This window comes from Hylobates moloch, unplaced genomic scaffold, assembly GCF_009828535.3.
Source record: "Hylobates moloch isolate HMO894 unplaced genomic scaffold, HMol_V3 SCAFFOLD_20, whole genome shotgun sequence".
In the NCBI taxonomy this organism is placed as follows: domain Eukaryota; kingdom Metazoa; phylum Chordata; class Mammalia; order Primates; family Hylobatidae; genus Hylobates; species Hylobates moloch.
Genome location: NW_026652295.1, coordinates 46854973 through 46878933, shown reverse-complemented (window position 1 = coordinate 46878933; position 23961 = coordinate 46854973). Strand labels below are relative to the sequence as shown.

Here is a 23961-nt window from a genome sequence, read left to right as displayed (position 1 = left end):
CAAATGAACTCAATTAGACAAAAATAAAGAAAAAAGAATTAAAAAAAATGAAAACAATTCTAATAATACGGTATTATGTAAAGAGACTAAACCTATGACTCATTGATATTGTAGAGAGAGACACAAAGATAGAGAAAAAGCAAGGTGGAGTATATATTTGCAGATACAATGCATGAAAATTTTTCTATTCTTGCTAGAGAGATTGACAAGCAAATTCAAGAAATACAGAGAACCTCAGCTAGATATCATACAAGATGACCATCCCCAAGGCACAAAGTCATCAGATTCACCAAGGTCAATACAAAATAAAAAATCTTAAAGGCATCTAGAGAGAAGGGTCAGAAGATATTGGTGGCCTATTTCCATCATCATTAAAGAAAAAAAATTTCAACTAAGAATTTCACACCCTGCCAAACTATGCTTCGTAAATGAAGAAGAAATAAAATTGTTCCCAGACATGCACATGCTGAAGGCAGTTGTTTCAACTACACAAGCCTAACAAGCAGTCCTCAAGGGAGTGCTAAACATGGAATCAAAAGAACATCTGCTACCACAACTACTCACTTAAAAACATAGTCCACAGACATTATGAAGCAACTACACAACCGAGTCTATGCAAAAATCAGCTAACAAATGATGACAGGATCACAATCTCATATGTCAACTCTAACCCTGAATATAAATGGGCTAAACACCCCACTTAAAAACATAGCATGCCAAGCTGGATAAAAAGATAAGACCCAACCATCTGTTGTTTTCAAGAGTCTCATTTTGTTTGTAACAACACAAACAGAATCAACGTAAAGGATTGGAGAAAGATTTAATAGAGAAATGGAAAACAAAAAAGAACAGGCATCTTTATTCTTAAATCAGATAAAAAACTGGTTCTTATATCAGTTTAAGCCTTTAACAATTAGAAGGACAAAGAAAGGCATTACATTATGACAACAGGTACAATCCAAACTATTCTAAATATATGCGCACCCCGAATTTGAGCACCCATTTTCATAATACAAGTTCTTTTTGACCCATGAAAATACTTAGACAGCTGTACCACAATAGTAGAAGACTTCAATACATGACTGACAGCCTTAGACACATCACTGAGACAGAAAACAAACTCTGGAGTTAAATTTATCACTTGACCAATTGGGTCTAATAGACATCTACAGACCACTTCACCGAACAATCACAGAATATACATTTTTCTCATCTGCACTCAGAACATATTCTAAGATCAACCACACGCTAGATCATAAAATAAGTCTCGATAAACAAAAAAATCAAAATCATACCAAGCACAATCTCAGCTCATATTGCAATACATATAGAAAATCAATATCAAGAAGATTTCTCAAAACTATATAACTACATGAAAATTACACAACTTACTCCTGAATAACTCTTGAGTGAACATTGAAATTAAGGCAGATTTTTTAAAAAAAAACTGAAATTAATGAAAATAGCAACACAGCTTACCAATATCAGCTTACCAAATAAGAGATACAGCTGAAGCACTGTTGAGAGGAAAGCTTATAGCACTAAACACCTTCATGAATAAATTATGAAGATTTCAAATTAACAATCTAATTTTGCACCTAAAGGAACTAGAAAAAAAGAACAAACCAATTCCAAAGCTAGCAGAAGAAAAGAAATACCTACAATTATAGAAAAACTAAATATATTTGAGACACAAATATCCTTACAAAAGATGAATGAAACCAATTATTTGTTCTTCAAAAGAATTTTAAAAAATGATAGATCCCTAGATAAACAAAGAAAAACAAAGAGAAAATCCAAATAACACAATCAGAAATTACAAAGGCAATATAACAACTGATCTTACAGAAAGAAACTACTACCAAAAAAAAAAAGCCCTGGAGCAGCTGGATTCACAGCCAAATTCTGCTAAATGTACAAAGAAGAACTGGTACCAATCCCACTGAAACTTTTCCAAAAAAAATGAGGAGAGTCTTCTCCCTAACTCACTATATCTAGCCAGCATCTGACTGATACAAAAATATGGCAAAGACACAACGAAAAAAAAACAAATTCTGGCCAATATCCTTGATGAATATAGGTGCAAAAATCCTCAACAAAATATTAACAACAAAATAGAGCTGCACATCAAAAAGTTAATAAACCACAATCAAGTAAGCTGGTTCAACATGTGCAAATCAGCCAGTGTGATTCACCACATAACCAAAATTAGAAGCAAAAACCACATGATCATCTGAATAGATGCAGAAAAAGCTTTCAATAAAATCCAACATCACTTCATTTAAAAAAATCCGTCAACAGACTAGGAATTGAAGGAACAGATTTAAAAGAGTAAGAGCCATCTATGACAAACCTTCAGCCCACATTATACTGAATGGGCAAAAGCTCAAACCATTCTCCTTGAGAACTGGAAGAAGAGAACGACATAGTACTGGAAGTCCTAGCCAGATCAATCATGCAAGAGAGAGAAATAAAAGGCATTCAAATAGGAAAATAAGAAATCAATCTCTCCTTATGGATCATATAATTCTATACCTAGAAAATCCTAAAGTCTCTGCTAAAAAGCTACTAGAGCTGATAAATGACTTTAGTAAAGTTTCAGGATACAAAATTAATGTGCAAAAATCAGTAACATGTCTATACACCAACAATGTCCAGGCTAACAGTAAAATCAAGAACACCATCCTACTTACAACTGCCACAAAGAAAATGAATTATCGGCCAGGTGCGGTGGCTTATCATTCCCAGCACTTTGGGAGGCCGAGGCAGGCAGATCACGAGGTCAGGAGATCGAGACCATCCTGGCTAACATGGTGAAACCCCGCCTCTACTAAAAATACAAAAAATTAGCCTGGCGTAGTGGCGGGCACCTGTAGTCCCAGCTACTGGGGAGGCTGAGGCAGGAGAATGGCGTGAACTCGGGAGGTGCAGCTTGAAGTGAGCCGAGATTGCGCCACTGCACTCCATCCTGGGCGACAGAGCCAGACTCTGTCTCAAAAAATAAAAAAAAAAAGAAAATGAATTATCTAGAAATACAGCTAAGGAGGTGAAAGATCTCTACAAGAAGAGCTGCTGACAGAAATCAGAGATGTTACAAATGGAAAAACATTCCATGATTGTGGATTGGAAGAATCAATATAATGCAAATAGCCATACTGCCAAAAGCAATGTACAGATTCAATGCTATTCCTATTCAACTACCAATATCACTCTCCACAGAATTAGAACAAACTATTTTACAATTCAGTGGAACCAAAAAAGAACTTGAATGGCCCCAGCAATCCTATGTACATTAAATCTGGAGACATCAATCACACTACCCAACTTCAAACTATACTATGAAACTTCAGCAATCAAAACAGCATGGTACTGGTATAAAATGAGACACATATAGCAAGGGAACAGAATAGAAAACTCAGAAATAAAGCTGCGCAGGTCAAGTGTGGTGGTTCATGACTGTAATCCCAACACTTTGGGACGCCAAGGCCAGAGGACCACTAGACGTCAGGAGTTCAAGACCAGCCTGGCCAACATGGTGAAACCCCCTCTCTACTAAAATCAAAACCATTAGCTGGGCATGGTGGCGCTTGCCTGTAATCCCAGCTACTCAGGAGTCTGAGCCACTGGAAATGCTTAAACCTGGGAAGCAGAGGTTGCAGTGAGCCAAGATCCCACCACTGCTCTCCAGCCTGGGTGACAGAACAAGACTGTGTCTCAAAAAAAGTAAATAAATAAATAAATAATAAAGCTGCACACTTACAACCATCTAATCTTTTACAAGGCTGACAAAATCAAGCAATGAATTTATTCAATAAGTAGTGCTGGGATACTAGCTAGTCATATGTAGAAGAATGAAGCTGGGTACCTGCCTTTCTCCACAGAGTAATTAACTAGAAATGAATCAAAGATTTAAACGGAAGGCCTCAAATTATAAAAATTCTAGAAGATAACCTAGAAAATACCTTTCTTGACATCCACCTTGGCAAATAATTTATGACTAAGTCCCCAAAAGCAATTGTAACAAAAACCAAAATAGATGAGTGGGACCTAATTAAACTAAAGAGCTTCTACACAGCAAAAGATATTATGAAAAGAGTAAACAGACAACCTACAGAATGGGAAAATATATTTTCAAATTATACATCAGACAAAGGGCTAATATCCAGATCTATTGGGAACTTAAATCAATAAGCAAAATCAAATAACCTTATTAATAAATGGACAAAAGACATGAACAGACAATTCTCAAAAGGAGACATAAAAACAGCCAAAAAATTTTTGAAAGAAAATGCTCAGCATCACTAATAATCAGAGAAAGGCAAATCAAAACCACAACGAGATGTATCTCGCACCAGTCAGAATGGCTATTGTCGAAAAGTCAAAAACAACAGATGCTGGCCAGGCTGCAGAGAAAAGAGAATGCTTATAAATCATTGGTGAGAATTTAAAATAGTCCAGCCACTGTGAAAAGCAGCTTGGAGATTTCTCAAATAAAATAGAGCTACCAGTTGACCCAGCAATCCCATTGCTGGGTATATACCCCCCCCAGAAAATAAACTATTATATCAAAGAGATACATGCACTTGTATATTCATTGCTGCATGATTCATAATAGCAAGGATATGGAATCAACCAGGTGCCCATGAATAGTAGATTGGATAAAGAAAATGTGGTGTACATATCATAGTACTGTTCAGCCATAAAAATGAATGAAATAATATATGCCATTTGCAGCATCACGGATGCAGTTGAAGGCCATAATCCTAAGCAAATTAACTCAGAAACAATAAACAAGTATCTCATGTTCTCACTTTTAAGTAGGAGCTAAACGCTGAGCACACATGAACATAAGCATGGAAACAATAGACACTGTGGATTACTAAAAAGAGGAAGGAAGAAAGAGGTATGGGTTGAAAAATTATACCTTGGGTACTATGCTCACTACCTGGATGACAGATTCATTCATACCCCAAACCTTAGCATCCCAAAATATTCCTATGTAACAAGCTTGCACATGTATCCCCTATAGCTGATACAATACAATAAGGATATTCTAAGTCATTTTATGCAAATTAACTTGTTAACAGATGAACAAATTTTCTGAGAAAAACAACTTTTAAAAAACTGATATCAAAAAGAGTAGAAAATGGCATTATAGCTACTTTAGAAACTAAATCTGTAAGTTTTAAAAACAATTACACTCAAAATCTCTAGGCTCAGACAGCTTTAAACTTGAAACTTATCAAACATATTAGCAAGAAGCAATAACATGTTTTCTCACACTCTTTCAGAAAATAGAGAACAAGGGATTATTTCTCAAGGTATTTTCGTGAGTACAGCCTAATACTGACATTATTTTCCTTCACCATGAAAAGTTTTTAAAACCCCAACTTTTTATTTTAATATTCATCATAAGCATAAACACAAAATCCCTTAATGCAATATTATCAAATGTATTCCCAGTAATGCAAAGTGTCTTTAGTATTCAAAAGTAAAATAGTATATAATTCGCCACATTAGATAATAGAGGACTAAAATTGTATGATAAAGTAGATAGAATCGAGTAGTAGAAGAATATTTTACAAAATCATTGATAAAATATAATGATGCTTCATGTTTAAAAAAGTTCTCAGCACATTGGGACTGGAAATAATTTTTAATATGACAAAGTATTTATGGAAAAACATATTGGATAGAGAAAAGTTGAGTTCCCTCTTATACAGCTAAAGACAAGGCAAGCATGTCTACTCCCACCATTTATTTTCCACATTGTACTTGAAATTCTAACCAGTGCAATAAGGCAACTAAAAGAAATTAAAAAAGAAAAGATTAGAAAGAGAAATAAAACTGATTTTATTCTCAGAAGACATGATAGTTTGCATTCAAAAACTATAAAACTTACTGAAATAAATATGTACATTTGGCAATATTAAAGGCTACAATATTACATTGCTATCATGTAGATATATGATTAGCTTCCATGTAGTAGCACTTAGCAGTTGTAAATTGTAATTAATAAACTACTTTGTACAACAGCATAACAAAACTCAAATACCTAAATGTATCTATTTTAAAAATGTGTAAAATGTTTACAAAATATTAATAAGACTTAACTGCAAAAATATGCCATGTTTATGGATGGGAAACTGAATGCTGTTAAGGGATCCGTCTTCTTTAAGCTAATGTATGGGCTCATTGCAATTCCAATCAAAATTTCAGAAGGCTATTTTGGAACCAATGGACAAGGTCATACTAAAGTGTATATGAAGATTCCAGAAACCTGTAATAGTCATGAAATGTGGTCTAATGTGTTTCCATAGAACTGAAAGGCACTATAAGAGAAAAATAAATCATGATCTACCCTCTGGTTTTTGTTAAGTTTTTCTGAAACTGAAGATGTCATGGTAAGAAAGTGAGAGGAAAGTGTTAGGTGTTGCTAAGCGGTGTGTTTGAGAGGTGGAATAATGAGGAAGGGTAACAGTTGAGCAAAAGGCAGAAACTAAAACAATAGGATTAGAGGGCTTTGGACGACAGACATTACTGTGATTAAATTGCCTGTCTGGGGAGGTCAGAAAACATCAGAAATAACGTTTCCCTACTTTTCATTCTGTTCTGAGTGACATTTGCAAGTAATATGAAGTCATCCAGATTAAGTATGATTTTAGATGAATACTGGCATTTTCTTTTTTTAAGAAGAGTAAAAAATAATCTTAGATAGAAAATGAGGAGTACCTGGCCTTGCTCTTTCCTCATAGTGCCTTATTTAAGATATTGTCTTATGTCAAATTATGTTTGGAAAATGGGATGGTTTGCCATTTGAAACAATGATTGGCCAGATACTATACTTTTAATGATAAAAAAGATTAAATTAGCTGTCTAAAAGTCCACCATTTTGTGGAGTAAAATGGTACATTAGAGGTGGAAAGTTGCAGAATTAAAGGAAACTACGATGCTGCCCATTACTTTCAATTTCCTTAGATTGGAATAGAATGTTTTCTAACTATTTATTTTGCAGGTAAGAAGACAGAATGGCTTGCTTATTTACTCAGCCACTTAGAGGCCTTTTAAACACTTGAGGAATGATGACTTCCACATAGCCCTCGGTTTATTTTTAGTCTTTTGCCCCCATTTGACCCTACCTATCCTGTCCTATGTCTATCTCAGGAACACTGAATGTGCAAACCATTTCTCAAAAGGCAACTTGACTAAGAGAATGATTGGATTATTACCAAATTATCTCCATGCTTAGGGGAAAAAATTAAACATGTGCCATATTTGCCAAGTCAGCAGCATAATTTGAATGAACAGAGAGGGAAGCTCAAAGAGGAGGACAAAGATTTATCTGTTTTTAGTTTTCCCAGGTGAAATAATTTATTTTTGTTCTGCTTTACCTGAATAGATCATTTTTTCTTCCACCATGTTTCTATATCTAGATTAGCTATTCTTTATTTTTTATAATAAACTTTTAATTTTAGAACACGTTGTTTTATAGAAAAAATACAAAGAGAATATGAAGCTCTGTATACCATACACCTGGTTTCTCCCACTGTTGACATCTTAAATAACAATAGAACATTTGTCACAAGTGATGAAACAACATTGATACGTTATTAACTAAATTTCTTTATTTATGCATTTTCTTAATTTTTACCCTGGTCTTTTTTTCTCCCTCAGGATCCTATCTAAGTTTCCATATTACATTTAGCTGTCATGTCTATCCTAGCTCCTCTGGACTGTGACAATTTCTCAAAACTTCCTAGTTTTTTATGACTTAGTCATTCTTTCTTGACTGAGTAATTAAGTAGTCAAGAGGAAAAACCAAGAGAATAAATTGATTGGAAAAAAGTAAGAGTCAGAGTGCTCTTTATTGACCTCTATTATATCAAAGTTATATTTCGTGAAAGCAGGGGCAATGCTCAATATTCTCATTATTTAAGTAGATTGTGAATTGTCACTTAAAAATGAATTTTTTGGCCATTCATTATGTACCCTCCCCATAGTGAATAAAAATCTATAAACACCATTTTTTCCCTATAACCAGCAGTCAGAACTGTTTCTAGATCATCACCATTTATATTGATGATTCAACTAGAAAGCTTGACCTTGAGAGATACGGCTGTTAGTCTATTGAGAAAATGTTTTGTTTTGTTTTTAATGGAAATAATCAACTAGTATGATATTCACATTTTTGCCTAAATGCATACTCTCTACCAACTCAGTTGTACTGGCAACCTGTTGAACCAGGGAAAATACCACTAACATAATCTCTTTCCCATCAACAATTATTTGCATTTAAGGATTTAATACAATATTGTTACCTTTGTTTAAAAGTGTTTAAATTGGTGCCTAGGTGATTGTAGAATTATTTGTATTTAAACTTCATTTGCAAATGAAATTAATGAGTATGTACAAAGTGTATTTATGGGTATAATCAAATGGGAGAAAGGCCATAGAAGAAAGTGAGCCTAGGTAACAATTTAAGATCTGCTGATGTCATGGTTTTGTTGAAAAGCTTATCAACAGGAACAAAAAAATGTTCTATGATACAGGTATTGAACTCTCTGATTCGTCTAATTTTGAGGTTCTCTTTAAAATTAACAACTATTATTGTGTCACTCTTGTGTTTGGCCAAAACACCTCTCTAAATCTCAGATAAGCTTCTCTAACACCATGTGATATTGTGAACAGACTAAAGATTTAGCCACTAAACAGACCTCAGTTCAAGTTGTGCTTCTGCAATTTAGTAGCTATTGATTCATCAGTAGCCTCTTTGATCTTGTTTAATATACTGATCCCTAACATGCAGGTATGTAACAACTATTTTAAAAGTATTGCAAGTATGTAATGACTATTAAAAATCATATATAATAATTACTCAAAAATATTTGTACTTTCTGTAGGCAAAAAATATCTAGTTTCTTCAAATATGCTCATAATAAAGTTTTCTTTGGCTTAAGCTAAAAGGAAATAATTATTTTCTTCCATGGAAAAGACTGAAAAATCTAATCAATATTAGTACAGTAGGTGAATTTGTTTAATTTATTGCCAAGATGTGTGTTTTATACATACAGAAATCTATAGTAAGACTTTCAAACTAATTTTCATGAATATGTTTTCTTTTGTCACTGGAAGCATTGTCTCAAATATAAATGACAAAGTCACAAGAGAGGAAGCAGATGTGCCCCTGTTTGTGTTCACAAAGCTCTAGTTTCTATGCAATTTCTCGTTCATGGATTATACACAAAATATATCAGCATCATTAAAGAGTATTTTTATATATGCTTTTATTAGCTACCAAGTTAACTTTTTCTTTTATTCTCCATCAAATCAATGTCTCATAGCAACAATTTTCACCTTTCTTTGCAATGAGATGTCACTGTGGAAAGACATGATGAATGATACTCAGAGAACTGTTTCCTGCAGTATTTTTGGAAAAGCCATGTGTTCAGCATAGTTTATGTCCAAAGGTACAGACCACAAATCCAGATTCTCTCCATATGCTTGAAGGTCAGACCATGGCAGTGAACACTAAAAAAAAGACATCTCTTGTCACTGCTTCTATTTATGATCTTTCCCTATGAAAAATCTCATTTTAGAATGCTTTTCTGGGAAAAATTTGGAATCAAAAAGTAGAAGCGATCTGTTGAAAATTCTTCTCAGTCTAAGCATAATATTTATCCTGTTCATTGGAAGAAGTTGCTTATAGGGTCAGGATTACTCTGTTGTTGTAAGAGGAAAACTCTTAACTGCACCTGTATGTAGCTTAAATCATATTTTCAATCATTTAATAAGAATATCCAGTTGTAAAGTATCCACATCTTTACATACAGTATCCACTACTGTATCCACTACTTTATGTAAAGTATACTTTACATACTGTATCCACTACTTTATGTAAAGTATCCACTACTTTACATACTGTATAGTATCCACTACTTTACATACTGTGAAGTATCCACATAAGAAGTAATATCCAGTTGTAAAGTATCTATATCAGTTACCAGTGGCTCTATCCCTTTCTACATGGCATTATTTTATAAGAATATGTGTACAGCATATTCTTCTAGAGCCTCTAATTTTTTTCAGAAATATCAAATCAGAAACATATATCTAGTCACCCAAATATCCATAATTTAATACACATAGCTTAGAACTATTTTTAATATATTCTGGACATTGACAAGTTGCTAAATTGCATGGCTGTTTCTTTTTTCAGAATTCCAACCCAGATTAAACCCTAAAACATGAATTGGTGGAGATTTAAATTTATAAAGCCAAATTGCCTCAGTTGAAGACTGTGGTCTCCCTACCCAGCTTATTATAACACTGTGGAAACCATATAATGCCTGAGGATACACAGCTCCCCAAAGCACCCGGAGAGTAAATTGTGACCATCTGGCCACCACATTAGTCTCCCAGTGAGTGAATAATTTTCCACTAACAATGCGTCTTACATGCATAGAGGGGACAGCTGAATATAGCACTATATGCTGTGAGGTTAAAAAGCCCCTGGTAAAATACTGGGGAAGATTGTAGAGAAGAAAAGAAGTCTAGCAGGCATAGGTAAACCTTCAGGGGATGAAACAAGATGCCTCATTTTCAAACAATAAAAAAATCTTCAAAAGCTTTGGGTTTATCACTACTGCTATACTAGAGCTGATGTCTTTTCTCATAATATCGCATTTTCTTTTGCCTTATGCCATACCAGCATTTTTCCCCCCCAGAAAACATGTCAGAGTCCTGGTCAGTGTATTTTTCCCATCATCCTGTCTCAGGGAGGTGTCAACTTGTGTCTGCACTTTTCCTGATACTCTGCTACGGACACGTCTCCTACCAGCCGCATTTCAGATACTCCATCATCAATTGCTTACTCCTGCTTCCTGCCTTCACTGTGTTTGCAACATTGTTTTTCATATTATTTAATCTAGGGGAAAAAAGTCTTAAACATTTGTTCACTTTGGCCTAAAAGGTAGGTGAATTGTCTAGCAGGGATGAGAATAAAGGACAGTATTCTATGAAATGCAAGGATCTGACTGTAACTTAATGAAGTACGTCCGGGACACTCTATATATCCTCAGATGCTACATGCATCTGATACACAGTGCCTGCCTTGCTGTTTCTTCATGATGGTTGAATAGCCCAAATAAAACGGGCGAAGCTGCACCTGCAGGTCTTTGGACGAAGTCTACCAGGACCTTAACCTTTTCCTTTAAAGTTAAAATTCACTTCTGTTCCCCTTCCTGTGTCCATGTGTTCTCATTGTTCCATTCCCACCTATGAGTGAGAACATGCGGTGTTTGGTTTTTTGTCCTTGTGATAGTTTGCTGAGAATGATGGTTTCCAGCTTCATCCATGTCCCTACAAAGGACATGAACTCATCATTTTTTATGGCTGCATAGTATTTCATGGTGTATATGTGCCACATTTTCTTAATCCAGTCTATCATTTTTGGACATTTGGGTTGGTTCCAAGTCTTTGCTATTGTGAATAGTGCCGCAATAAACATATGTGTGCATGTGTCTTTAGTGCAGCCTGATTTATAATCCTTTGGGTATATACCCAGTAATGGGATGGCTGGGTCAAATGGTATTTCTAGTTCTAGATCCCTGAGGAATCGCCACACCAACTTCCACAATGGTTGAACTAGTTTACAGTCCCACCAACAGTGTAAATGTGTTCCTATTTCTCCACCTCCTCTCCAGCACCTGTTGTTTCCTGACTTTTTAATGATGGCCATTCTAACTGGTGTGAGATGGTATCTCATTGTGGTTTTGATTTGCATTTCTCTGATGGCCAGTGATGATGAGCATTTTTTCATGTGTTTTTTTAAAGTATTTTATGTGAGCACAAGAATTGAATACATAAATATGGTTTTGATAATAAGATCCAGTTTCTCACAAAGTGAGAAAAATGTAGCAAACACAGAAGAAGGAAGGTAAAAATAAGTCCTGCAGTGTTGAATGGAAATCAATAGATGGTTACGTTTGTGTGAGTTAGAGTACATGCGTGTATTTCCTATGAGGTCTCTCCTCTGCTAGAGACCCAGAAGCCATGACACGTCAGCAAGCAATGAGAACACTTAGTGCCCACTGTTTTGTTTCAAAAGACCATCCTCCAACAAAAAGAACCAGGGGTCCATGGATAAGGTTGATCCTAAGGTCAAGATAGGACAAATATAAGTTTGATAACTTGTGGTGCTACAAAGTAAAGAAAATATTTTTTAACATGAGAACTCATTGATTGAATACAAAAGTCAACCTGAACAATGTGAGCAACAAAATGAATTATTAAATTATTGGATTAAAGTAGATATCCATGAGTCAACTTGAATATAAAGAAATAAATGAATGAGAAAAAAACACCTTTTACTTATAGTAGAATTTCAATTAATAAATGCAGAGGGAATGAAGGAACTAGCAAATCAGCATTAGGTAAATACTAAGGTAATACTTTTTTTCAGACAAAATACACTTTTGGTTGCTAAAATTTGTGGTTGAAATTTTGAGAAGAAACAGGATTTTCATAGTCTCAGGGAGTTTATCCCCAAGGTATTTATTAGCTATAAAGATAGTTAACTTTAAGAGGAGAAACCCAGTAGAAGCCATGTTATCAAGGGATGAAGGCCATCATCAGCAATAATAAGACACAATGGCACCATGAACTATGTAATATAATGTCCTGGGAAGGGCACAGTATGATTTCTGCAATACTCTTGTGAAGTTTACACAAATACAAACCTCAAATAAAATGATGATAAAATATCAGATAAATGCAAACTAAGGGACATTTACAAAAAGTAACCGAATAATACTCTTCAAAAGTTTCAAGGAAAGCCTAAGAAACTTTAACATGCAGCAAGAAATTAAAGACAAATAAGAATTAAACATGATGTAGGATTCTGGATAGTATCCTAGAATGTAGAAAGGATTTTAGAGGAAAACCTAGTGAAATTACAGTAAGACCTTTATATCAAAAGTCAGCTGTCTGGATGTCTATTTTTGTAAGTTAGTTTTATTGAGTACATCCATGTTCATTCACTTACATACTGTCTGTGACTGCTGTCACTCCTCAATGGCAGAGTTGAGTACATGTGACAGAGATTGTATGACCTAAAAAGCCTAAAATATGTATTATCCTATTCTTTAAAAACGTTTGCTGATCACTGGCTTAGTTTACTATTACACCAATATTAATTTCTTGATTTTGATAATTGTACTACGGTAAAGCAGGATATTAGGATTAGAGAAAGTTCGATGAGCGTTTTACAAAAATCCTCTGCCATATTTCATAGTTTTTCTGTAAACCTAAAATTAGTTAAAAATAAAAAGTAAAAAAAGAGAGACAGAGAGAAAGTAAGTGAGGAAGAAATATTGGCACTATAAAATTCCACCATTTTAGCTAGTATAGAAGAGGTTTATTTTTTTAAGTGCTGCTGAATGGTGGTCCATAATGTGGTTTTATCATAATTCGATCAATCATATTTCTATTGGTGTGCATTTATTATGTTTCCACTTATGCCACCACTAATAATGCTGTACTAAACAAAAACAAATGTAAAACTGTTATGTGTAAACCAGTTTTAGCTAAAGGCCAAATGATGGTCATCTTTAACAAAAGAAATTATGAGTTATTTTGCAAAATATCCTCCTTTTAATGCTTTATATAATCTAAAATTGTTCAGACTTTAACAATGAAGTGTTTAAATTGTTTTTTTAAATTTAGGTTTTTCACACATTTTATATGACATGCTTCTAGATACAGATTTCTCAACCACATTTGCACTATTGACATTTTGAGCTAGATCATTCTCTTCTATGCATACTGTTACGTTTAGCAGCATCCCTGTCCTCCTCTCGCTAGATGCCAGTGGCACAACTAAAATGCCTCTATACATAGCCAAAATCTTTTGGGAAGTAAAATCATTCTCAGTTAAGAACTACTGTTCTAAAGTATTAATGTATTGTTATTTATTAATGTAAGAATAAGTTAAAATTTAAACTAATTTATACAGTACATAATTTTAATGAGTTATGAAAAATAATTTAAGCACAACTTACATCAGTTAGCTATCTCACTAAAATTATAAAGAGAAGAATGATACATATATTTTAAATTTAGATTTTTTATTGTCCTTGGTTACTTAAGAAGTGTTATAATTTTTATGTTATATACAAGATAAATATGACTATTTGCCTAGAATCATGCTATATCCTATATATTTATCCTAAAATACACAATTACTATTTACACCATTTATGAGTATCTGATATGTCAATTCATTTGAAAGGAGAATTAAGTAATTCACATGAAATTCACTTATGAATTTGAAGGTTTTGCATCATAATTTTAGCCCAAAGAGGATAAAGCACAGCTTCAGAAAACACATTTGTATTTTTAGCTCTGTTACACACTAGCTATATGAAGTTGGGCAAGTTATGCAACTTGAGAGTCACAATTGTATTATCTCTCAAAGGAGGCAACAAAACTCTACATGCCTGACTCGTGAGGGTTTCAATATTATATCCAGCTCCGAGAACAATGTCTGAGAAGTACTAGGCTCTCAATAAAAATTTGCTGAATGAACAAATGAATGTATGAATGAGTGGAGTAGTTATAAAAATTAAATGAGATAATGTGCCTGTGAAAATATATGATTTTTTTTCAATATAAATGGAATAAACCAGCACATTATGACATTTAAAGTACTTGTGAGATAGTCAGGCTTTGCCAATTTTCCCCTTGTTAGTTTGGGATGGTAGAAGAATTCAGTAAGGGGTAGGGGAAAATGAAAGCAAAAAGCATGCAATTATATCCTCCAGATTCAAGCAAAGCAGTATATTTATCTTTTATATACTGAATTCCTCCTTGAGTTCAGACAAAGAGGAGAAGTCAATAGCCAAACATACATAAATACACAATGAGGTTGATGATAATAACTAAACAAAAGCCAGAAAAACAAACTCAGAAGGATTGAACACCATCGTGATAAGAAATAAACAGGGTTATGATCGGGACTGAGATCAGACTAGAAGCCTGTCATCAAAGCAGAAGTCAATGCCACCTCCTAAAGTGGTCCAAAGTAGGGTCCAGGTACTGAATCAGATCACACAAAAAGGATGATTCTCAAAGTTAAGAAACAGCTGTGCAAACCAGTTAGTGACCAGATTGCCTAGACAACAAAGAGCATAATGGTTTTGTTAGCACTCGGCAAACAGGAACCAGGGAATGTGCAGAAATTGAGTGAGCAGGGAAAGTGAAACAGAGAAATATACGTAAGTCACTGGTAACAAGGAGGAACACTGACAAGGGAGGTAGAGCTTTGTCTTGGGCTCTGGACGTTGGTGTGGTTTTTGCTGTGGCAGGAATCAATTTCAGCCTGGCTAGTCTTGTATGAGACAGTAATTGGGAACAACTGGTTGGGGTTGAGTGGGTGTGGCAGAAGCAGACAGGAATTGATGTCAAACACATCATGCCAAATTGACCAAAAATCATGGATTTGATTTTTCTAAACTTTAAAAAATTTACCTCAAGGCTGAACAACTATACAATTTGAAAATAGATATCCTTGAAGTAAATGTCAGAGAATTCTTTGAGTTCATGTTAAGTGCATTTTTGATAACTTTTTGTGCATTAATTTAGGTAATGCTAATAAACTTCAAAGTTAAATATTATTAGCCTTACTTTACAAATTTGGAAAATTTGCACAGAAATGTCAAATAACTTTAACATTTAACAGGCACAGAAATGTTAAGTAACTTTCCTAAGATTACACAGCTGTAAAGTGATAGAGCTCGGATTCAATCAAAGAATCCGAGCCGAGGGAACAGCAAATGCAAAAAGCAAGTGGACACAGGAAAGGGAACATCACACACCGGAGACTGTGGTGGGGTCGGGGGAGGGGAGAGGGATAGCATTAGGAGATATACCTAATGCTAAATGACGAGTTAATGGGTGCAGCACACCAACATGGCACATGTATACATATGTAACAAACCTGCACGTTGTGTACATGTACCCTAAAACTTAAAGTATAATAATAATAATAATAAAGCAAGTGCAAAAAGCTGGGAGGGTTAAGTAACAGAAAAAAGGACAATGCAGTGGGAACAGAGTGTGGGATGAGCAGAGAAGTAGGTACCCATACAGCGTGCTTTCTTTCAAAATCTGCATGTAATTTCATATTTATTTATTTCAGCTTTCAGAGCTCCACATTTGAAGATGTTAAACTGACCAGCCACAGATTTTTGATGGCTTTGAATGAGTGCTGATAAAGATAGAACATAACCCAAAGATTTTCCTGGCATGAGTGTATCCTTGGCCATACTGAAATCATGCTTCTCCTGTTTTATTATCTTGCATCTCCCTAAAAAGCATTTTCTTTAAAGATAACTCTTAATGAACTTTACCCTTTATCTCACTTCCACATGATCTTTACTGAATGTAATAGAAAATTCACTTATCTCCTCAAGTTAGCTTATTTCAAATTTGACATTGACTTTCAAAATCAGTTTATGTCAACAACTTATTTGCTGTGATAATACTATTTCTGTCTTACAGAAGTCTTTAAATTTTTCCCTTTCTTCAAGCTCCTCTATATATCATCTTATCCCGTTTTTTATTTCCTTCTGAAATAATTCAGAGTCACCCATTTCTACAATTTCAGTTACCGCCACTCTTGTTTAATTATTTATCGACTCATTTAAGGTAAGAATTGTGAAAAATTGTCACTCAAATTTAACAGTCTTGTAGTCTGTTTGCTTCAGTCCTTCCCTCTACAAGCTTATTCTGTATCTTCCTGCCAGAGATATCTTTCTCTATGGTTGATTACTCCAATACTCTGTGTGTGTGTGTGTGTGTGAGTGTGTGTGTGCGCGCAAGCGTGTGTGTATGTGCATGTACATGGACAAGGTGAACATAAATTCCCTAATTAATGTTCTTTCACTCTGAGTTATTATACTACTGGCACTACGATACATAAGAAAGCATAAATTTTGATAGATGGCTCATCACTGTAATACTTTTTTTCAAGTATAAAATGGAAGTAGATATAATGTCCATAATAGTCATCTTTAGGGATTAAGATGATTTGTTTGCAAACATTTCACAAATAATAAATCAGCATAAAACATAGCTATTATTGAGGGTTTTATAAAATCTAATTTTTGAGACAGCTATTATTGGTTATTACCTTGACATTTATCTTTCCCTTGCCTTCCCACTACTGCATAATTCTTCCTTGTTGGGAAATCTTATGTCTCTTCTAAAATAAAATCTCTGGTCCGTCCTTTCTTTGCTTTCCTTGCAGCCAGGGCATGTGCACATAATACAATTCTGGTCAATGGGATCTGTAAGAAAATCTGTGAATAGAAAGGGTTTCCAAAAGTGTTTCTTTCTTGACAAGTGAGAAATATGCACAGAAAATATTATCCTTTTCTTCCTGTCTTGGCATGATATTATGTAAGGATGTGAGACCTACAGCTGTGGTACCCATTTTGCAAATGAAAGTGAGAGTGACAGAGTGGAACAATGAAAAGAAGTCAGTCCTTGCAGATATTTATTATCTGGTATCAACCCTCCTACTACCTTGCATGGAGAAATGCCCTCCTAATGTGTGACAATCAATTAAATAGTTGAACAATTACACAGTCTGAAAATAGATATCCTTGAAGTAAATGTCAGAGAATTCTTTGAGTATATGTTAAGTATAGATGCATTTTTGATAACTACATTTTTGTTACTCGCAGTTGAAAACTTCCAATATGATCCATATTTCTATTACACACTTCATAGTATATCATTGTTTAATGCATTTAAATAATAATACTTGCTTTATTAGTAACTATATTATTCTTTAATACATGTCTTTATGAAATAATGACACAACTGATATTCCCCAAAAAGTTGAGTCACATAAGGTGAAACCATTAACAAATTAACATAACTATGTAAATTAACAGAATTCCAAATGACTAAGACTTACATAAGCAAGGCTTAAAATGATAGCATTCATGCTATAGGCAATAGGAACTTTACTAAAATCTAAAATTGTGATATGTTACCATGCTTCTGAACTGATATGACACATTAGCAAAGCAAAATTCCATAGCTTTCTATCTAATATCTCCTGTTTCCTTATTATAAATATTGTCCAAGATCTCTCCACTTGTTTTCCCTTCTGCTGGAGTGTCACTGTATTATAAATTAAATTCAGAGACAATAATCTGGAATATTTTAGGAATATTCAAACACATGGGCAAGTAGCTTATGATGTTTCTGAAAAATAGCTCTTTGAAAATTTAGTGCTTATTATTATGTGTGTCATCAAAAGAAAGCTGCTCTGTCAGCTTCCGGAAATGTTTAGCAGCCTGTAACCCTAATGGAAATCTCATCAAATATATTTTATCAAGTGGGATATGATTTCTGAAGCATTGCTTTTCAATATTATGCTGGCCAACATTTTAGCTCCTAGCAAAGTGTGAAACTTTTAAAAAATATTTTATAAAACACTTTATTATATGATCACACTAAATTTGGTTAAGTTGCTGGAAGAAAAGCTGATTCTGTGGTTAAAATAATTTTACAACCCACAAAACTGCTTCGAAGTATAGAAATTGTCTGCAATATATGACCGAATTGAAGTTTCAATTTGCAAACACAGATGGAACCCTTTGAAAGCAACTTCCAGATGCCATGACAGAGCCTCTTCCAGATTTTGAACAGCTCCTGTCAAAACTACAAGTAGGAAACAGAAACACTATGCCTGTGGGAAACTGAGTCTGCTTGTCATCCCATAGCTGCCAATTTAACCAAATTACCACAAAGAGAAGCCGTCAACCATGTGCCTTCTGATAGAGTACAGTAGGAAGTGCATATCATTTTTGTGGTAATCCCACCAAACATACATATGAATCTAATAATAAAGAAACATCAAGCCGGGCACGGTGGCTCACACCTGTAATCCCAGCACTTTCGGAGGCTGAGAAGGGCAGATCATCTGAGGTCAGGAGTTCAAGATCAGCCTGGCCAATATGGCAAAACCCCATCTCTACTAAAAGTACAAAAGGAAATTAGCCAGGCGTGGTGGTGGGTGCCTGTAATCCCAGCTACTCAGGAGGATAAGGCAGGAGAAGCTTGAACCAGGGAGGCAGAGGTTATAGTGAGCCGAGATCGCGCCACTGCACTCCAACCTGGGCAAGAAGAGCGAGACTCCATCGCAAAAATAAATAAAATAAAATAAAATAAATAAGAAACATCAGACAAATTAAAATTCAGAAACATTCTATAATATATCTGGCTTGTATTCTTACAACATATCAGAAAGAACAAAAAAGTCTGAGAAGATTCCAGATTAAAAATACACCTAAAGCTATATAAACAGTGATGTGCTACAAGTAAATTCAGACTGGATTTTGAACTAAGTAAATATTCATAAAAGATATTAGGACAATTCACGAAATGTAACTATGGAATGGGTTAGCTAGCAGTAGTATATATTAACATTAACTTTTCTAATTTTGAGAATTTTACCATGTTGTATAATACAATATCCTTTTTCTGAAATACCAGTGATACATTCAGAATTAAAGAGATAATATGTCTGCAACTTCCTCTCAAATGGGAAAGAGAAAAACAAAGAGAAAGAGGGCACACAAATGGGGCAAAATAAAAATAAGTTTTGAGTCTTAGAAAAGGACATATTAATTTCATTTATTATGCCTACACAATTTTGTAACCTTGAAATGATATTAAAATGAAATTATTTTTAAAATACTCTGGGAACCCTTCTTCAACAAAGAGAAGTCAATATACTTTCCCTCATTTTTTTATGCTAAGTACAAGAAGCTCTGAGGATTATAAATAAAATCTACATAAAAAGATTCTGAATGGTGGAGAGAAGGAAAACTTGCTAGGGACCTTGGGACTCAAAGAATGCCATTGTGGTGAATTCCCGGAGTTTTCTTCTTTTGCCCCATATAATCGCAGGCTGAGACCTGAAGAAGTGGGCAAACTGCAAACACTAACGAAAGCAGATGCAAAAAAGCACACACACTGCCCCCACCATGGAAAAAAAGTCTTTCTCTCTATATAAATGACTAGGAGGGGTCAGACTGGAAAAATAGAAAATTTTAGATAACGTTCTATTCCAAACACCACAGAAACAACTATGGCCCATAATAGAAAAGGCTTGGTTCTGTGTCTAAACTTCCACCCCCATCAGGCTGTGACCAGGCACCCCAAGCATCCTCCAAGGTTGGAGTCAGAAAGGACAACAAGTATGAATCAGGATTTCCATCCCCACTAAGTGGTAACAAGCTTCCTTCTCCCACAAACATATCAGTGGAGACCACATAGGGAGCCTAGAATTCCACCTTTGCCGGGAGTATCAAGATCTCTTCCTCCTTTCCCAATAGAGTGTTAACAGAGGATGCCTAGTAGACAGACAAAACTTCCACCACCACCTAGAAATAATGAGGCCTCACTCACAACAGTGACAGCAGGGTCCTAGCGGGAAGCTCAAAAAACAATCCCACACAAGAATAATTTGAAACCGATTCTTTAAGTGAGGAAGGAGGCGAGGTAGGGAACCTAGAACACTACACTCTAATGGGAATAATGAAGTGGCAGCCCCTGCTCCTGCTGAAGTAGTGCCAGAGAAAGCCATTTAAAACAGAAGGTTTAAATAACATCTACAATCTCATTAACATAATGCACAAAATATCTAGGTTCCAACAGAAAATTACTACATATACCAAAAGCCAGAAAGATCACAAACCGAGTCAAAAAAACAATCAATAGAAGCCAGCCCAAATGTTTTATAAGCTTTAAAGATTCTCTGAATGGCAGGACACAAATATTGACACATCCATAGATAAAAGGCAAAACTCTCTTACTTACAGCTCCAAACCAGAGAAGCCTGCCATATAGGGCCATACAGAAAGTTATACCCAACCATAAGGTAACAGCAAACCAGAGTTATGGAAGGCAGCCTATATACGGCTTAGACATACTGTGAGGGTTAGCTAGGTTTCCCTGGGCTGCTGGTGGATATAGACTAACTTGAACAGTTTAACAGGCCCCAGGGCCTAGGGGCTGTCCCTAGTTGTCTGGTACCTAGCCCTAGAGTGTGAGAACCTGAGAAGCTGGAAGTTGGGAGGCTTGTTTGGGGTGTATGCTCAGTAACCCATAGAGTTACTAAGGGTATCCGTACCCGTAGTACCCGTATGACACCGGGTACCCATAGAGTTACGCGTAGGGAACCTAATAATAGAAATGGCTAGGATAAGTAGGGTGGGAGTTCAGCCAGCTGGAAGCAAAGGAAAGTTGAGTTTTAGTCATGATTTCAACACTGGGACAAGACAGATATAACTTGTGAAATATTATATTACAAGAGTTGGAATAGATACAGAATGCAGTGAAGCCATAACTCTAGCATAGTTTTGCAATGTGCTGCACACTTATCAGATGATCAATAAATGACACTGGATTGATGCAGTTATTTAAACTGTGTATTATGTTGAATGAAATCCGCTTTGGATTTGGGTCACAACATCACAGCACCAGCATTGAAAGGGTCACCCCTGTACTATTCAGCTTATATACTGCTGCTGTATATATAAGCTTATATACTGCTGATAACTGAGTACATGAATCTCTTGGTGTCAGGCTGCTGACACTTAGCACTTGCTGCATCTCCAAGGAACAATTCACAGCTGATGAGTGCATTCTTTCACTGAAAGAGATATGAATTAAACATATTCTTATATTGTAAGTTCTATAATTTTCTTGAAAATAATTTTGAAAATAAGCGTAGGATGCTCATTGGTCTAAAGAAAAGATTCTAAATCTTGCTGGAAAGACTTCCAATAATGATTTCATCTTAAGGAAAGGAAGTTTGGAAAGGAAAATGATGGCTAAGTCAGGAAGCCTGTCATTTGAATCTGCCACTGTTAATCACTAGTTGCATAACATCCAACAAATTCTTACTGTTTCTGGGCTACATTTTTTCATTGGCAAAATAATAATAGAATACCTGCCAATAATGGAGAGATTGATAGGTATCAGAGACTAAAGTGAAAAATGGGTTTAGACAGTGAGTAATTTGTACAATGTCTTTAAGGAAATGTTTAATTTCAACTTTCATTACTACTGTTGATATTATAGCCAGCATCAGACATAAGAAAAAGAACATAACCTACTTATTTGGTGTTAATTGAAAATAGTAGGAAAAATCTATGAACTCCAATAAATGTCAACATTAACACACTAAAATACTAGCAATTTAGAAATGCTCTTTTAAAATATAATGATTACTAGGAATGTTTAGAGAAAACAACACAGCCAATGTTTTACACCTTAGTGTAAATCCCTCTAAGTATTTTTTCAGTTATTTACCTCAAACAACTATGTAATATACATGATGATCAAAAAGTGAGTATTCAGGAGGATGATAGGTATATAGCAAAACAGGTTGCAGAGCTCTTCTTCCAGGATCATAAACATTTAGGGAAACAATATTTGTTCATAAATAACTGTGATTCAAGGCAGAAAACTGGAAGAAGGCATTTCAAGAAATAAAGAAATAGAGACTAATCACTCTCATGAATTCAAATTAAAACACCTAAAATATATCTATTAACAAGGCAAATTCACCAATAAATAAAAACACAATATAACCAAGATGAGTTCATTTTAGGGAATGAAAGTTTGATTTGCATTATAAATTTAATTCACTACATAATTAAATAAATGGGACAGATAGGCAAATTTCTTGTGCAGAAGCATTCCAAATAAACTATATAAATTAATATAGAAATAATACAGTATATAGATACACTGCTGTCATAAAAATGAGAAAGCAAGCATAACTACTCAAAGTGTGAACCCACTGCATATAGTAATTTTCTTCCAAAGAATACAGTATAGAAAGCAGGAGAAAAGAGTAACTTTACCAAAACAACTTGACAAACACTATCAGCCAGGTGAGGAAGGCCAATATCGACAGTGAGAAATGATGCTGGTCATGTTAAGAGTCCAGATACTGGCCCCAAAACCTGTGTACTCTCAGGTCAGATGACAGGCAATTACAAAGGCTTTACCTGGGTGGCATTATGGGGAATAGCTGCCTTACCCATACGGACTAGGTGCACAACAAGAGCATTGCAATCTCCAAGATGAATTTCAGTCAAGGACTCAGGACCTCCAACTGTTCATATTCTTATACCTACCTCAATTTCAGTTGAGGCACCCCTACTTCAAGGTTTTCTTATTGTGGAACCTTCAAACTACTTTTTCCATTCTTACTGTTTTTTTTTCCACTCCTAGCCCTTCTTCCTTTCTCTCAATCCAGTTGCAGGGTCTGTAAAATTGTGTCCGGAATTGGTGGGTTCTTGGTCTCACTGATTTCAAGAATGAAGCCGCGGACTCTCGCGGTGAGTGTTACAGTTCTTAAAGGCAGCGTGTCCGGAGTTTGTTCCTTCTGATGTTCAGATGTCTTCAGCGTTTCTTCCTTCTGGTGGGTTTGTGGTCTCGCTGGCTCAGGAGTGAGGCTGCAGACCTTCGCAGTGAGTGTTATAGCTCTTAAGGCGGCACGTCTGGAGTTGTTCTTTCCTCTCGGTGGGGCTCGTGGTCTTGCTGGCTTCAGGAGTGAAGCTGCGGACCTTCGCGGTGAGTGTTACAGCTCATAAAAACAGTCTGGACCCAAAGAGTGAGCAACAGCAAGATTTATTGCAAAGAACGAAAGAACAAGAACAAAGCTTCCACAGTGTGGAAAAGAACCCAAGCGTGTTGCAGCTGCTGGCTCGGGCAGCCTGCTTTTATTCTCTTATCTAGCCCCACCCACGTCCTGCTGATTGGTAGAGCCGAGTGGTCTGTTTTGACAGGGCGCTGATTGGTGTGTTCACACACCTTGAGCTAGATACAGAGTGTCGATTGGTGTGTTTACAATCCGTGAGCTGGACATAA

The 23961-nt window shown here is 35.3% G+C and overlaps 1 long non-coding RNA gene across 2 annotated transcripts in view; it reads right to left on the bottom strand.

Annotated features, from left to right (window-relative positions):
- Positions 1–17196: 17196 nt before the first annotated feature.
- The window catches only part of LOC131382160 (uncharacterized), a 302517-nt gene continuing 295752 nt past the window's right edge, over positions 17197–23961 (bottom strand). The window contains exon 6 of one of the 2 annotated variants that reach the window (XR_009211406.1): positions 17197–17357. This is a non-coding gene — a long non-coding RNA (uncharacterized LOC131382160). The remainder of the gene's footprint in view (positions 17358–23961) is intronic. The other variant, XR_009211407.1, reaches the window with a different exon arrangement.